Consider the following 16,225-nt stretch of genomic DNA (forward strand, 5'->3'; position numbering starts at 1 on the left):
GAGATTTTATGAATTCTATGTTATTTTGATCTTTACATAACTTTTTTTTTTTTTTTTTAAGCATCAAGAGATAAAAACATTAAATTCAAGACTTCTTTAAAGGTTATAGACATTTAGGAAACTATGTAATATCACACAATCTGGGACTCTTCTGAAATATTCTTTTCAGCAAAAAAAATACAGATGTTAAAAAAATGTCACCTTATCTATATAGTGATTATAGAAATTGAAATATTTTATGAATTAATTCTAAAGGGTCATCCGAGGCTTCCAATTAAATAATAATTCAGCAGAGAAGAATGGCATAATAGTAATCAGAGCCTTATCCTGTTTTCAGGTGTTGAAAGACACTGGTTTTTAGCAGCACAGACATGCTCAGAGCTATATGATGCTTTCAATCAAGAAGCAGTTTCAGAAAGAGAATATAAACGTTAGTTTAGATAAATAATAATGGAGATTGCTATTAAAACAAACGTTCATATTTTTCAAGATATAGATGTATATACATATGTACACAATCACTATCATTACAATACCCAAAATATATTTTCTTATAATAATGAGAAAATAGAAGTGCAAATAATGTTGCTTACACATCTTTCATCTTGGATTTTTCTAAAGCAGCCTAAGAGTTTTATTAGCAGTATTATACAGCTCAGTCTCAGCTATTGCTATTTTAGGATCTAGTGGTTCTTAATGATTTGAGGACTTGCAAGCTCAGTTCCTTTTGTATTTCTTCTTGCTGTCAGTGGTTGCTAGTTCAACTACACGTCTGCTTTTCTGTAATAATTAACTCATAATAGGAACCTCATAAGAACAGTTGCACTCATGTTTGATTGTTATAAACATACCCCTTTTTGGGTTGCTAAGGTTTTCACAAGTATAATTTCAAATCGTGGTATATTTTCTCTTTCATTAAATCTACATGAGGGTGTTGGTAATATCTTTAGTTTTAACGTTGGCTTGATGCCAACTTGGATGTTTCTAAGCTTTGTACTGAACAATATTTTAGGAGATACGGTACCCAGTTTCTAAGTTGCAGCTCCAGTTTACTGCTGGAGGTCTCAACCTCATAGGGGTTGAGAGCAGTTTGTGAGTTAACATGGAAGTGTCAGCTAACATACAAGATATCTAGTTTTCTTGGTTGACTTCTTTTGCTAATCCACAAATGCATAGTTGGCCTTGTTGATTCTTTCTTATATGTCAGCTCCAGAGAAACATCTGGGAAAAACTAGACACTTTCATGGCCCTCAGGAAAATGATGTGCGTAGATACCTACCTCACACTTATTCACCTTCCCGTAGATAACTACGCTGAGGTGTCTATAATGCAGGCTTCTACCTGGTGATAGCAGGTAGCATAATCTCACATTGTGAGAAATAGTAAATAGAGAAGATAGTCAAAAGAGCTTAATGTGTGCTTCTGGCCTCTGACTGTCACCCCAAAAACATGGATGCTCTTGTGTTTTATCTGCCAGCCAGATAGACATAGCAAGTTTTTTGTACATCTTGCTACGATTGTCATGTGATGTAATAAGCCTTTGCCTGAGTAATTGAATCAAATTACTAATGTCAGACAGATCTTGCATTCCTTAACATGTGCAAATCTACCTTTCCAAGATGTGTTGACTTTTACACCCAGCTCTGATTATTCAGAGTAGAAATGTTCTTTCCCTGATATAATTTCAGTTCTACCTCAGTTCCACATGATCAGGCTTTCTTTCCATGCGCTTAACTATAACTTCAGCTATTGCAGTAACTTGTGCAAATTTTAAACCTATAATTAAAAAGGTCATTTCTGCTGCTTGGTGTCAGTCACAGTGTGTAACTGCTCTTCTGCAAATTCCACTGTGAAGTATTCTTCTCTGAAGTAGCTGTTAATGTTACAAAGAACTCTGTGCTAAATACTGAGGTTTTTTATTCTGTAAAATACATCCCTGCAGCCTTTTGAAAAGTGGGTTTGTATCTTGCAGATTTAAGAGTCCTATGAAATGTTAGGATAATGCCAAAGTCTACCAGTTTACTCTGTATTTCACATACTCTTCACTGTTTCCTGTGCATTTTCAGCCTCTTGGAGATTTTCCTTTTATTCTGTCTATGATTCTATTGTGAATCTATGTTTTGAAAAGTCACCCAAGCCTTTTCTCTTTTAAACATGTAATTTGGTCTGATTTCATTTGGAAAATAAAGCAATTGCAATTTTTTTATTTTTTTTATTTTTTTAAGATTGAGTTGAGATGTTCTGTCTCAGGTCTCCAAGCACCATCATAATCCGTTCTCAAATTAGGATTTCCACAAACCATTAAAAATTGCATGTCTGACTTAATAGCCTCTGAGGTAGTAAAATGCTTCAAGAATTTCTCCCTGTTTTTGATCTCTTATGAAACTTACACAGTTATTTCTTTCCTCTGGAAGCACAATATTATTTCAAATCTCTTTAGAACAGTTAGGTAACTGTTCATTCCCCTTTCTGTAAATGTAGGCTGTTAAGCAAATTCAATACTTCAGACATGGCAAAATGGGAAAAACTTTTGCTTATTTTAGCTCTCAATAGCTCTGCATACTTTCTTGAAGAAACAGAATTTCTTTTTGAACCTCTTTGAGTTAGTGTTTCATTCCTAGACAGTTTTAGCTGCAAATAACCATAGGGCAATGGAATAACATGGGGATGCTACCCTATTTTATCACCCTTTTCTTCTCTTCAAGCACCTGTCTTCATCTCATACATCTACTTCTAGTACCACTCAGAGTTTCTGTGTAGAGCTTATAAGCCTGAATATAATAACAAAGTAATGAATGTATGAGAAAGGTTGAGAGGGAGAGAAAAAAAGAGAGAAGTGGTTATCATAAAACTCACTTTTCAATTTAAAAACTATAAAAACAGAATGTTCCAGAGTGTTGGATTTCAGCTTTAGCAGCAAAAGCCTGAATATTTTTAGAAACAACTATTCATAGTACTAGTGTATATTTAAAGATATACTCTCTGCACTTGCCTTGGGGAAAAGCCCAAGGGAGTAGAATTCAAGGATGCTTTTCTTACTATGATACTTTTATTTTCCTTTTCTTATAGTTCTTTGTCCTTATTTGTGTTTGTGTGCATGTATATACATGTGGGCATGAATATGTCTGAATATATAAAAGACGTATATTTATGCACAGAAAGGTAAATATTCATATTCTTATACATAGATGTATGTAAGTATATATGTATATTTCTTATACACATGCATATATGCACATGAAGAGAGTGAAGACAGAAGAATGATTTATCTTTCTATTTTCTACTGGTGAAAGCAAACTTCCTTATGAAACCTTACCCCAGACAGAGATATACAGAGTCAATTTGGACAGTAGTAACATACAGTATTTTAATTATTGCATGATAGATAAATGCCTGTGCATGAGTTTGCAAATGTTATAAGTAAATAATATAGAGAAACAAACAAACAATTACATTTACTTGGTCCAGAGTTCTTTATTTGGAACATTAAAAAACTAAAACAACAACAAAAAATAATTTTCTTCTTGTTCTTCCACAATCATCTTTTCTACCCCAGTCTTTTCAGCTGGTTAAGGACAGTTGACAGGAAATGAATTAATTTTTTTTCAACAAATTTACACACCTTTTTTTTCATGATATCTTTCCCATAGTGTCTGTTTCTATTTCAAAATATCACATCTAAACATTTCCTGCATATAAAAAAAATTAGAAATGTGGGGTATATATTTTCTTTTAAAATTAATGTGGCTTATTTTATTTTTCCTCTAGTGATGGTTGTCTGCATTCTGCATGTGGAGACACTCACAAGAGGGATTAATATGGGACGTTTGCCCTTAGAATATTTTTCACAAAAATGGATTATCCATTTGCCATTTTCTTTTCTCATTATAACCTTTGTCATGCATGTGGGCTCCCTGGGCTCTAATGTCTCTTTCTTCATGAATTAAAGGGGGAATTCTCCTCTTCTTTGACCTTTTCAGTATTCTGCATTTCAGTGGGGTGGCATTTCCGCTCTTTAAAGATTACAACCTGAACTGACTAATCAGCCAATCAAATGTCAACTATGAACATATAATCAATTACTGTTGCTGTTAAATCCAAACCTCAATCCAACATTTTTGGCCTCCCCTGCCATCACCCACTGATAGGGTTAAAGCTCTAGTGACAGAAGTTTATATCTAATCAGGCCTGATACCTTGACATTTACTGGTGAACTCTACTTGGCTAATATAAAGAGGAATTAAGTTTTGTTTACTTCAGAGCATGGTATAATGGATAATTCAGGGTTAAATTCAGTATTCCCCTTAGTACTGTCATTTATGTGGCTTTGAGCAAGGCACTGCATGTTTTGACTTTTTTTTTTTTTTTTTTTAAATCTTGTGGAAAATATTGAAAGCCATCATCATTGAATTAATGACTTCCTGTCTCCTGGAAAAGGATATTGGAGTTCAATGCTTGATCTGCACAGCGTTTCCCTCTGAGCCCTTCCAGATGATCTCCTATCAGAGTTCCCTGTTACCACAGTGCTGTGTACTTTCAGAAGCGGGGACACAATACCTTGAATTTTAAGTATATTCTTGATCTTTATATTTCCTATTAATCAACTATAGGCAGTTTCCTGTTCAGTAGGCAAGAGAATTAAGTTATCTTGTAGGCTTCAGGGGTCTAGCCTTTGTATATAATGAACAAGGAGAGAAGGTGTCCCACTTAGGCAGTCTTTATAGATACTGCTGTCCTTTCATGATCATAAAGGAATTTAAATATGTGAAGGAAACTCTTTGAACAAGTCTCCTTTGAATCTTCCCGATATCCTTGTGTCATGCCAAGCTTCTTGCTTTGGTTATTGGATGGTCAGAAGTATAGTTTAATTTCCATCTTTCCTCTTTGGGCATCTAGGAAAGAACCTAAGAAAGCCAGATCAAATTCCACTTATACAGAGCAGTTCTGAAGATGGATCCTATTATAGTAATCATCATGTTGTTAAAAAATCTTCTTGGAATGGAGGAGGTGATGGTGAAGACAGTATAGGAAGGGATGAGGATTTTGCTAATGAAATATTCCTATCGTTTTTTTTTCAGACTTGTTATTCTGTTAACCTGTAACAATATTTATGTATTTATTTTCTGTACGCTATCTCCCCTTATGTCTCAAACAGTTCTTCAAAGTCTCTACAGGAGGATGAAGTGACTTAAGTGTTACTTCACTGTGCTGATTTGCAGATCTTTGTGCTATAAACCCCAAAAGTTTTTTAGAAAATTTTACTTAAAGTTATATTTAATAATTTAAAAGACATAGATTGACTTATTTCCTGAAAATCCTGTTGTAGAATTGTAGGCAGTTGCAACCAAAATCTCTGTCACAGAAGGCAAGCAACAAATTTCATGGGCAAAAGCCTGAACTTTTTATTGTTTTATGTCTTTTCTTTTTCTCACTTTGAAAGGAAGAGAAAATCTATATCCCAGGGTGTTATTACCATTTCTCAAAAGTAGCAAGTGCTCTCTCATAAACTGGATGGTATTTTGGGTACTCCTCTGTGGAGCCAAGAATTGGACTCAATAATCTTTGTGGGTCCCTTCCAAATCAAGATGTTCTATGATTCTATGATTTTAAGAGTATTCTGAGACAAAAGGTAAGATTTATCTCAATGACCCGGAAATATCAAAAAGCTAGAGAATTACCTTTAGAGTGAAATTCAGTTGTGGATTCAGATTGTTAAATTTAGATGTCTGAAACCATAACCTGAATCATGATCTGAACTGCATCTTAAATGTCTGTTTTAGAGCAGAGGAAACCCACCACAGGTGTCTGGTCTAAACCAATTATATAAGACCCCTATAAATAGATTACTGAAATTAGACACCTAGCTTTTGGATGAGACACCTCATTTTTACAGATTTTATACATCTCATCCACAATCCCAACATAATATATGGCATGCAGTTTTCAAATATCACTTATGGCAATCATATTGCAAAATGTATACACGATGGAAATTTCCTTAGAAGGTCCAAGTCTGATTCAAAGCCCTTTTCTGTCACTAGGAGATTTTTTGTTCCATTCTGAAAGTGGTTACGAATCAAACAACCTCTGCGGTCAGAATTCTGCTCTCTTGAAAGCAAAGAAATCTCCAGGGAGGGATCATGCAGTGAAATATATTTTTTTATCTCTGTAACGTAGGAGTGTGTGTCATTTGTGGACTGATGTATTTTAACAATCAGAACATACATATTAACCAGTTAAGCAGAAAAAACATTGCTGATGTACAGATAACTCTCCCTTGGGGTTATCATGGACAGTTCATTGATTGCTGGAAAAGACATTTTCGATCCCCAGCAAATTTTAGTATCTGGTAGTGAAGTCTGCATTGCACAGGGGATCAGAGAAAAACATCTGCATCATTAAGAGCTATTGAGGTTTACAATGTATCTAAGTCTTTCCTAAGATTCCCTGAAAAGGTATAAATTTATACTACAGTCAGAATGGTTGTTAACATGGCATTGCCATGTTAGCATGTTTTTGTTTGTTTGTTTGTTTTGGTGCAATTAGAGTGTTATGGAGTTTCGAAAACTTCTTTCTTTGTTCAAAAGAAATATATTTTAATTATTCTGTCCAATAGAAAGTATATAGTTTAGGGGCAACCCAGTATTATAAGAAGCATACTTTAAAATAAAATAAAATTTGGCAGTTGGATAAGGTGATGTTTCAAGGTCCATTTCAACTATTCTATTCTATTCTATTCTATTCTATTCTATTCTATTCTATTCTATTCTATTCTATTCTATTCTATTCTATTCTATTCTATTCTATTCTATTCTATTCTATTCTATTCTATTCTATTCTATTCTATTCTATTCTATTCTATTCCATTCCATTCCATTCCATTCCATTCCATTCCATTCCATTCCATTCCATTCCATTCCATTCCATTCCATTCTATTCATTTAAATATTCAGAATTTTGGCAAACAAAACCTATATTTAAGTTGCACGAATAACAGTATATCTATTCTGCCAAGGAAGAGCCTGAATTGGGGATATCTGAGAAAGTTTTCATTGCTTTATAATAATTGATATGGAGCCACAGGATTTTCTTGGTGTCATTTGCTTATTTATCTAACTTTTAGACTATTTGACTCCACTAGATATCAGTTATATCATATTGCTTAGGCAAAAATTCTAGATAAGATGTGCCACCCCTTATCTGAAGTAACAGCTATCTTTATGCCTTTGCTTTTCTCCATCAATTTACAGATATTACACTTGCACGGTCACTCTGTGTTGCTGACACACAGTCTTGACTCAGCTCCCAGACATCAGTTTTGGAGTCCAGAAAAGCCCAGGAAAACCTATTCCTTTCAGTGAAAAAAACATTAATGATTGTTAAGTTTCATTGGATCTTTTCTTTACAGAAAGCTTTTTCTTGGGTTACTCTCTATGTTGAATGCTTTTCAATATAAATTATATACTATTAATACAAATCAAAAGGACCAATAATACAATTACAGTGACTGTAGTCTGACCTCTTTTCCCAGATTTGTCCAAGAGTCTTCTGAGTTATAAAATACTACACTATTTTCTTCCTGAGAACAATTAGAAAGAATTTGGGATTTTTTTTATTATTATTATTTTTTTAAACGACAAATTTTTGTACTAAGTAAGTGCAATAAATAAATGAAATTATTGAAATCACATTTGCAGAACTACCCAGTGGGTATATTAATGAACACTGGGGAGCAAAGCATAAAATTCATGCAGGTATTGTTCATGATTTTGAATAAAACCATAAATGAAACAAAAATTGAAAAAGAGTGCCCTGAGGAGGGAAGTAGCTGTGGTTACTCATTATCTGCACTTTTAGAGGGAGTTACTGTTCAAAAGGAATGATCAAATTATCAGAGAAAGGTAGAAAAAGACAGTCCTCATAAAATGCATGTTTCAGTTTATGGTATGGCATTCTAGAGTGAGAAAAAAATAGTGTATTTCGAATTGTCAACACAGGAGTGACAACAGGCTGAAAGTAGGAAAAAATGAAGCCTTAGCACTCATATTTGACTGAAAAAAAAAAAAAAAGAAGGAAATAATGATGACACATTCAGCAATGTTGCTCCATAGTGTTTTATAGCACCCTTTTGTAGTAGTGAGAGGAAAAAAAAAAGTGGTAGAAGATCCAGAATGTAGAAACTTCACAATCATATCAATTGTTTGTCTGTGTTAAACTTTCTTTTAGATCAACACAAATTTAAGTCTTTGAACCACAGGAATAGCCATTCTAGGTCAAATTAAAAGTCCATCTTTAATAGCCGGTTCTCACTTGCAATCAGTAAAGTAGAAAGGTAGTATAGAAGTAGATAAATGTAAAGCAAGTATGCACAAGTAATTCTCCAGAATACTTACTTACTCAGTTGTTGACAGTTTCAAGTATAGAGATTTTTTAGCTTTTGACCAACTAGGATTAAAATATAAACAGAAAGCAATCTGCATAATGAATTCAGAAACCTTTATGTATCAGAAAATGTATTTAGAAAATAAGCTTCTTTTTTTTTTTTTTCTTCTCAAATGGAAAAGTCCAGAAGGATATTAAAGAACACCTCTATTTGTGTACCATCAAGCTAATTTGATGATTAGTGATAAACCTCTCCTTCACTTAAATATTTGGCTCATTATCAATACATATTTGACCCATTCTTGCACATGAATCTTATTTTGGATCTAAGCTACTTTTATCTATTTGTCAAAACCTGAGCTGTGGCAAACTTTAGCAAGTTTAAACCCACTCTAATAAAATTAGCCAAGTTGGTAGATTTGCCTTCCAAAGATACCTGTTTCACTCCACTGTGCAAGAAGGGACCCTTGATTGAAAAAATGCTTTACTCCTAGGCATAGATAATTTTTTAGACCTGAAATCTTTCATCCTAAGTAGAAGTACTCAAGCTAACATTGCAAAACTTTACAAAAATAAAAAATGAAAACAGTGGCAAAGGTTGCCTACAAAGCAGGCTGAATTATCATAGAACCATTAAGACTGGAAAAGACCTCCAAGATTATCTGGTTCAACCATTCCCCTACCACCAATATCACCCACTAAACCATGTCCCTAAGCACCATGTCTAACCTTTCCTTAAACACCCTCAGAGATGGTGACTCCAACACCTCCCTGGGCAACCCATTCCAATGCCTGACTACTCTTTCTGAGAAGAAATGTCTCCTAATTTCTAACCTAAACCTCCCCTGGCACAACTTGAGGCCTCTAGTCCTATCACTAGTTACCTGTGAGAAGAGGACGAACCCCAGCTCCCCAAACCTTCCTTTCAGGTAGTTGTAGAAAGCAATAAGGTCTCCCCTGAGCCTCCTCTTCTCCAGACAACCCCAGTTCCTTTAGCTGCTCCTCACAGGACTTGTGTTCCAGACCCTTCACCAGCTTCTTTGCCCATCTCTGGACATGCTTCAGCACCTCAATGTCTTTCTTGTAGTGAAGGGCCCAAAACTGAACACAATACTGGAGGAGCAGCCTCACCAGAGCTGAGTACAGGGCAATGATCACCTCCCTGGTCCTGCTAGCCACACTATTCCTGATACAAGCCAGGATGCCATTGGCCTTCTTGGCCACCTGGGCACACTGCTGATTTTCGTTCAGGAGAGCATTGACCAACATCCCTAGATCCTTTTCCTCTGCACAACTTTCTTGCCACTCTGCCCCAAGCCTGTAGCGTTGTATGGGGTTGTTGTGACCAAAGTGCAGGACCCACCACTTAGCCATGTTGAGCCTCATACCATTGGCCTCTGCCCATCAACACATTCTGTCCAGGTCCCTCTGCAGGGCCTTCCTCCAGCAGATTGACACTTCCCCCAATTTGGTGTCATATGAAAACTTACTGAGGGTGCACTCAAATCCCTCATCCAAGTCATCAGTAAAGATATTAAAGAGGATGGGCCCCAACACCAACCCCTGGGGAACACCACTGGTGACCGGTCACCAGCTGGATTTCACTCCATTCACCACTTCTCTTTGGGCCCAGCAGTTTTATCATTTTATCCCTTGTCCTCTCTTTGCTTTAGGAGAAATGCCCTGAATCTCGCTTTTCTATTTCAGCTATATTGATCAGAACCCACTAGACTTTCTGAGGTCTGTTCAGTGTCAGTCCTGTTTCTTGACTCCATGTTCACCTCATTTTTAAGTTTAAGGGTACTAACCCCTTAAACCATTATGAGTTTCCTTCTTGAAGCAGGGATATACATAAGATGAAGCTTTAAAAACAAATGTAAGAAAAAGAGAGAAAACATGAAGCAAAGACAGAGAAGAGGATTCAGTGACTGGAAGGTTGCACAGTCTAGTTGTAGACCTAATTATAACAGTCTAGGTATAGACCTAATTTGGATGTTTCACCAGATGATTGGCTTACCTGAATAGAGAAGAAACGGTTGAGGAGGTGGTGAACCTAGGTATTACGTCAGAAATTCTGAAAATCTGTCAATTTTACAACTAGTAGAGTTATACTACAAATGGTCAGAGAACAACTTTTTTCATATCAAGAGGAAGAAAGTGTAGAGTGATTTTCTTCATAATTTATTGCCTTTGGTTTGGGGATCACTACACCAGAGATTATATCTAGTAGAGTAAGATATAGCCATTGTAATTCACATCAAAGGAGTAGCTAATATGCTTCCTACATGGTGAATGTAAAATATAGAGCTATCTATAGAGCTATCTTTTAGTAGAATGGCAAACAAAAAGCCCCTGCCTCACAGTTCTCATCATTTTTCTCTAGGAAGAAAGCCAGGGCTGTTCCTACAGAGAAGCTGGAAGAAACATTTCCAATTTCAAACAATCTTATTAAACAGTATATTTTGTCTGTAATAAAATTCAATAAATAACTATAGAGCAGTAAAGTAAAAGGACAGATAAAATCCAATAAACTGCATGAAAAAGATACATTTCCAACACTAGATCTACCAATATTCAAAGTTTTCCATTTATTTTCTCAAATAAATAAAAATAGATAAAATTAATTTTTTGTTTCATTTGGAATTTTTCAGTACTTGTAGAATCACAGGAAATGGCTAAGCTAAAGTTACACAACCTTCACTTAATCTAAGTTTCTTTGCTTCATCTGAGATCATCTCAAAATAAGCTCCAGAACCAAAAGGGGCTATCACGATCAACATGATATGTTGACAAATTCTGCAGAGGTGTTTTTTTTTTTCTTTTTTTTTTTTTTTTTTCCCTATCACTGGAAAAAGAGAAAGAAAGAGTTTGCCAAAAGTCTTCTAGAGGAAGGGACAAAAAAGCCTGCTCTGATTTCTGTTCAACTCTAACCAGAATAATTCTTCACCTCTACTCCCATAAAATTTCTTCTCACTGGTTTTGGCTTACTCTTTTCTAACCTATTTATATTATCTCTGGAAATTTCAAAGGATTAAAGCTGTTTGGTTTATAACTCATGGTTTCTGATCTGTAACTTCTTTTCCTCACAATCAGATAACAAATAAAAAATTGTTTATCCATTTTCTCTAGCTTGAAGATCATGCTGATCTTCAGAGTTACCTTCTCTGGTACATCTTCTTTCCTAGCCCACACTGCAAAACTGTTTTTAATAATTGCTCTTCCAGAAAGCAAGTACTATTCATGCAAATCTCTTAAAGTCAAAGGAACTTCAGAAAAATAACGTAACACTTTGCCTCAGAAGGTAAGCCAAAGTTTGAGAGCAGATCTATTGCATCCATCAACCGAATTTATATAAAGTGATTAGTAAGTATGTAGATTATCAGTACATGTCTTACATTACATGTCTTAACATTATGTCTTAAGAAATAGTACAAGAGTCTTAAGAGAGAGTACAATAGCCACAGTATGGTCTAAAAATGTGAATTTTAGTAAAAAAAATGTAAAAAAAAAAAGATTTTTTACAACCATTCTTTTACAACATTTAAAACATACATACACACACAAAACAAGAAAAGTCAATCCCAGGTTTTATTAATATTTAGAAATGCTTTTTTCTTTTTATTTATTTATCTATTAATTTATTTATTTTCATACTAATTCTTCCTCAGAAGGTAAAACGTCATTAGAATGTGTTTCACAGTCCAACAGGTTTGTGGTTGCAAGACACTAGTTACAATTTGTGGGGAAATATTTGTGGATAATGCTGCATAACATGCAGCATGAAGATACTCCAGGCTGCTGGGAGAGGAAAAGCTTGAGAAGCTGTGAGATACTAATAAAATGCACTTGTTTTGGTGGCTGTGTCACACTGCGACAAAATAATTTCAAATTATCTCAGGAAATAAAACAGTCTACAAATAAAGATTCAGTTATGTAGCACCTGAACCTGTTGCCTATGAATTGTAAACTGACCAGTGCTAAACCGTATATTTATATATATATATATATATTTTCCTTTTTCCTTTGATTTTATCTTTCAAGAGAGACACAGTAAAAAATGTTGGTTGTTATTTCTGAAGAGAGATTCCAAACAGCTGAAGCATCATGATACAATTTAACAGTTCTGCTATTTGTATTCTCTAATAAAATTTAAGGTTTGAGATTTAGACTGGAACTTGTCTTAAGGTAGGTATAGAGAACACTGTTGGAGGGTGTATTTCATTAACACTTTTGGGAACACCCTGTTCTGGGTTTTAAATATGGCTGAAATGGGATTTCAGCTTTTATTTTTAATCTACAGTTCCAGATTTCCTTCCAGACTTTGTGGTGGTTGATGTTGTTGTGGTTTAACCCGGCTGGCAGCTAAACACCACACAGCCGTTCGCTCACCCTCCCCCCTCCCTCTCTGGGATGGGGGAGAGAAACGGGAAAGTGAAGCCGGTGAATTGAGATAAGGACAGTTTATTAAGACAGGAATATAATAATAACAATAATAATAATAATAGTGATAATGATAATAGTATTAATAATAATAATGTGTAAGAAACAAGTGATGCACAATGCAATTGCTCACCACCCGCTTGACCGATGCCCAGCCTATCCCCGAGCAGCCGGCCCCCCCACCCCGGCCAGCCACCCCTTTATTGTTTAGCATGACGTCAGATGGTATGGAATACCCCTTTGGCCAGTTTGGGTCAGCTGTCCTGGGTCTGTCCCCTCCCAGCTCCTGCTGCACCCCTAGTCTGCTCGCTGGCAGGACAGAGCGAGAAGCCGAAAAGTCCTTGGCCTGGTGTAAACACTACTCTGCAACAATTAAAACATCAGCATGTTATCAGCGCTCTTCTCATCCTAATCCAAAACATAGCACCCTACCAGCTACTATGAGGAAAAATTAACTCTGTCCTAACTGGAACCAGGACAGATGTGTAGTCAAATGAATGATTATTATGTGCAATAACTAGTGGCTGAAGTCAGATCCTATACAGACTTCTCTAGCTACCAATGAGATTTCAGCATCTCATATTAATGGCATCTGAACCAACTAAACTGAAAGTAGCTAGGATGATCCTTCCCATTTATTCTTTCCCTTTTTAAAACTGAAATTGAATCTTAAGTCAATGAACTTTCAAAGTCTATGGAAAAAAAAAAAAAGCAAAACTATTTTTACTAAATGAATCTCAAATGTAATAGGACATATGCATATTTTACTAAAAAAGAAAAAAAAAAAAAAGACAAAAATTACCAAAATTTTTAAAGTCAGACAAATCCATAATGTTAATAAGATAAAATCCTCTGAAGCCATTCAGTGTCACCACCTAATATAAAAGAGCTCAAGCATTGGTACAGTGCACTAAATGACTCTGAACAAAGTTTGCCTGCCTGTATTACATAGGGAAAGCTGTGAACCAATGATTACCTAATATCATGGATAACTATGAATTCTTTTTAATTTGGTTTGGTTTGGTTTGGTTTGTGTGTGTGTGCATTTACATATTACAACCTTCACACTAACTGTACATATTATGCACTAGTGTATTTCATTGATGATTTTTTTTACTGAAGCAAGTTTATGGACAAGGTGACTCCGTACTTTTTAATACTGTTGTGACTAAAATATTGCTTCTTTACTTGCATTCAGAAAAACAAAACAAAAACAAACAAACAAACAAAGCATTTAATATGTAATTATTCATGACAGATAATACAAGGACTGGGAATTTTCAGCAGCTGAAACTTCTCCTTGCTTTCATAGCAATTTGAGGAGAATACTTCTAAAAAAAAATCCACTGAAGTGTTGGCAAAAATATAAACATATATATATATTCTCTTCTTTTGATGCAAAATAAAAGACATTTTAACTGACAAGAGTCATTACATGTAATTACCTGACATATAAACATTCAATTTTCACTTACAATACCTCCAAGCCACACGGCCCATCTTAGACAGCTGCATATAAGAAGAATTTATTCCCAGAGTTCGTTATTTCTTTCTTTGAGGTACAAAGCTGGGTTCTGCAGACCTTTAACTGATAAATACTTCAGTTATGGCTCATAAATGCCAGGTTTAGCCACATTTTCTGTCTATCTAGGTATGATCTAATCACTTTATTTAAGCAAGTGTAAATGGAAGGTGAAAGTACTATAAGCGATGAGAAATGAGGAAACCTCTGCCCTGTACCAACATAAGACACTATCCATTTTAGTATGCCCTAAGGAGAGCACAGAAGTCATACTCTAGCCTAACACCTGTTTCAGCATGCACAAAGCTACTGTAGCTTTATAGTATCACAGCATCACAGATTAGTCGAGGCTGGCAGGGACCTTTGGAGATTGTCCAGTTCCCCCTTCCACCTAAGGCATAGTCAGCTACAGGAGGCTGTTCTGCACCATGTCCTTTTGGGTTCTTGAATATCTGTAAGGGTATAGACTATACAAAAATTTCAAGTGTCAGATGAGGCAGCCTCTAAGAAAACACCACTTGAGCCTAGAATCAAGTCTTGTACATGTACCAGAGTTTGTAATTGCCATGGAGGCTCCAGAAAAGTTTTTAAAGACCAGATCTGACTTTGGTGCTTGGCACAGTAGAGCAGTGTTGTCGCGTAACTCAATTATACATATATATTTTTCCCAACTATCTGAAACAGTGGATGTCCCATGGGAAATAATACACTGTAGTCAGAAAATTACCTGTAGAAAAAATTATCTGTAGTCGAGCCAGCTGTAGCTGTGTTGACATCTCTCTGTCTTCTTTCTTTCGTCTCATATGAGTTATGTATATAAGAATAATAGATCAAATGCTTGAACCAATATTTATAAAATGTCTTGGGATTCTCCAAACCATCCGTTACGTCCCTTCTGCCAAGCTGAGCTTGCAAAAAAGTTTATTCACTGATAAATAATTCAAAAACTGTGTGCCTCAGATTATCAATTTCTCTTCATTCTCTCTGACAACTATTGTTCTGCTACTGCTAAGTATAATATTGTGGATACTTTTGAGATTAAATCTGCTTCTTTCTATTATCTGTTTCTTAGTTTCTGTCATGGTTTAATGCAGCAGCCATCCAAAGTACCACACAGGTGGGATAGGGGAAAGAATCTGAAAGGTAAAAGTGCGAGAACTCATGGGTTGAGACAAAGACAGTTCACTAGGTAAAGCAAAAGCCACATGTGCAAGCAAAGCAAAACCAGGAATTAATTCACTACTTCCCATCGGCATGCTGGTGTTCAGCCAATTCCAGGAAAGTAGGGCTCATCACACGTAACGGTTTCTTTGGAAGACAAAAGCCATCACTCCCAGTGTTTCCCCTTTCCTCTTTCTTTACCCCAGCATTTATTGCTGAGAGTGATGCCATGTGGTGTGTATGTATTGGGTTTACATGGCAAGGTTTTGGTAGAGGGGGGGCTGCAAGGGTGACCTCTGTGAGAAGAATCCAGAAGCTGCCCCACGTCAGATAAGGGCCAGTTTCATCTGGCTCCAAAGGAGCCCACCACTGCCCAGAGCTGAGCCAATAAGTGAAGTTGTTTGTGCCTCTGGGAGAGCAGATTTATGAAAGGGGGGGAAAAAAGGTGTGTAGCAGCAGCTCAGAGAGCAAGGAGTGAGAACCTGCCCTGCAGCCTCCAAAGTGAGTGCAGAGGAAGGGCAGGAGGTGCTCTAGGCACGCAGCAGGAGTTCCCTTGCAGCCTGTGGAGAGGCCCCTGGTGGAGCAGGTGGATGAGGCCTGGAAGAGGCTGCGGCCCATGGAGAGCCCCCGCAGGAGCAGGCCCCGGGCCGGAGCTGCAGCCCGTGGAGAGGAGCCCACGCAGGAGCAGGGGGTCTGGGGGGAGCTGCCGCCCGTGGGGGA

Source organism: Anser cygnoides, chromosome 1, assembly GCF_040182565.1.
Source record: "Anser cygnoides isolate HZ-2024a breed goose chromosome 1, Taihu_goose_T2T_genome, whole genome shotgun sequence".
Taxonomy (NCBI): domain Eukaryota; kingdom Metazoa; phylum Chordata; class Aves; order Anseriformes; family Anatidae; genus Anser; species Anser cygnoides.